Genomic DNA, 2,288 nt, shown 5'->3' on the forward strand with positions numbered 1-2,288 from the left:
TTTCAAACTCCTGACCTCAGGTGATCCGCCTGCCTTGGCCTCCCAAAGTGGCATTCATTCTATTCTTGATGGATGTTTCAATTAGTTTTGGTTTGGTACTAGCACAAAAAATTCTGTCAAGCACATTTTTGTGCATGTTTTGTGGTGACTGTATGTATGCATTTCTTCTAGACATGTGCTCACAAAGAAAATTGCCAAGTTATAGAGGATGCTCATAGTCAGCTTTCCTAGATACAGCAAAGTAGTATTTTAAAGTATTTATATCAACCTATATTCCCACCAAGAACTTAGGAGAGTCTGGTTGATCCACAAAATCGCTAACACTTGGGATTGTTTGTCTTATTTATTTTAGCCATTCTTGTAATTGTGAAATGATATTGGTTTCAATCAGCATGTGAACTTACTAAGCTGAACACTTTTCCTATGTTGATTGGTCATTTGAAAACCTTCTTTTGTAAAGTGTTTTTTCATTTCTTTCACCTAGTTTTTCTATTATGTTATCTGATTCTTTTTCTATTCATTTTTGGGAGTTTTAAAATATATATTCTGTATATGAAATTTTTGGTGATAGCTGTATTATAATATCTTTGTTCATTCTGTGCCTTCTTTTATCATTGCCTTAAAAATATCATTCGATGGACTCTCATTCTTAATTATAGTGTAGTCCAATGTATCCTTTTTTCTTTATGGCAGTGCTTCTAGATTGCTTCAAGGTCATAAAGACATTCTTCTAAGTTTTAAACTAGAAACATCCTTGTTTTCCATATCATATTTCAGTTCACCATCTCTCCATTTGAAATTAATTTCTATTTACAGTGAAAACAAAAATTAGGAATGAAAATTGATTTTGTTCAATATGTATATCCACTTGACACAGCACTGTTTATTAAAAGCATCCTTTCCCTTTCTCACTGCCAACAATCAAGTGACCTTGTATATGTAGGTCTGTTTCTGGATCCTTTATCTGTTTCATTGGTCTATTTGTCTATTCTTGCACAAGTACCATACCGAAACTGCATAATTGCTTTACAACGTTTCCTAATATCTAGTAGTGTATAAACTAGTAAGGTTTGTTTTTCCTCTGTAATATTGTCTTAGTTATTCTTGGATTTTTGCATTTCTGGTGTAAACTATAGAGAGATCTTGTTAACTTCTACATGTAGACACTCACTCACACACATGCACACAAACTTGTTTGAAATTGATTGAATTTGCATTCAATTTGTAGACATTTTTACCATGTTGAATCTCTTTTTTCATTAGAATGACTTTAGTACTTATTTATTAGGCTTTCAGCTTTTTCTCGAACTTACTTATATTTCTCAAAAGGCCACATTGATTCTTTTGTATTTCATAAGGGTCACTGGGTTTTTAGGCTTATGTGTGAGATGTGCTTCCCTCAAAAACTGTTATGACTGTGGCATGTTACCTGTGTGATGTGAAAATATAAGGCCATACCATCTTTCCTAGGAAAGCTAGAGGAAGAACATTAATATTTTTAAGTTTTTCACTATTTTGTTAATATATTCTTTTTCTGATTGCATAAAGAATAATTGTTTAAAGTATAAAAACTTTACTAAAAATGAGGAAAGTCAATAAAATTTCATTCAGTATCTCAACCATCTTGTATTAGTCTAGTCTTGCATTGCTATAAAGAAATACCTGAGACTGGGTAATTTGTAAGTATACAGGCTTATTGGCTCACAGTTCTGCAGACTGTACAACCAGCATGATGCTGGCATCAGCTTGGCTTCTAGGGAGGCCTTAGGAAACTTACAATAATGGAGGAATGCAAAGGAGAAGCAGGCCCATATTACATGACCAGAGCAGGAATGAGAGAGAGGTGGGGAGGTGCTACATACACACTTACAAAATTAGATTTCATGAGAACTCTTTCACAAGAACAGCACTAAGGGAGATGGTGCTAAATCATTGATGAGAACCTGCCCCCATGATCCAATCACCTCCACCAGACCCCACCTCCAATGTTGGAGATTAAAATTTGACAAGAGATTTGGGCAGAGCCATAGATGCAAGCCATATCACATCTCGTATACTCCTGGGGAATATTTTGGTGTAAATATCTTCCATATATACCACTAAAAGGTATAATATTATATATATATATATATATATATATATATATATATATATATATACACACACACATATATATTCTTTTGTATCTTTCTTGTCTCAACAATATTTCAGAAATATTTTCTTCCTTAAAAATTGTCATTTAAACTTGGCTTTTAAAATTGCTAAATAATACTATAGGCATCAAATGT

The 2,288-nt window shown here is 33.1% G+C and overlaps 1 non-coding gene across 1 annotated transcript; it reads left to right on the plus strand.

Moving 5' to 3' along the window:
- Positions 1-1,338: 1,338 nt before the first annotated feature.
- On the plus strand, positions 1,339-1,439 carry LOC116528472. Its single transcript, XR_004259047.1, has one exon. It is a non-coding gene; the product is annotated as a small nucleolar RNA U13 (small nucleolar RNA).
- The last annotated feature ends 849 nt before the right edge of the window (positions 1,440-2,288 follow it).

Source organism: Sapajus apella, unplaced genomic scaffold, assembly GCF_009761245.1.
Source record: "Sapajus apella isolate SASKATOON/1434 unplaced genomic scaffold, GSC_monkey_1.0 scaffold58, whole genome shotgun sequence".
In the NCBI taxonomy this organism is placed as follows: Eukaryota; Metazoa; Chordata; class Mammalia; order Primates; family Cebidae; genus Sapajus; species Sapajus apella.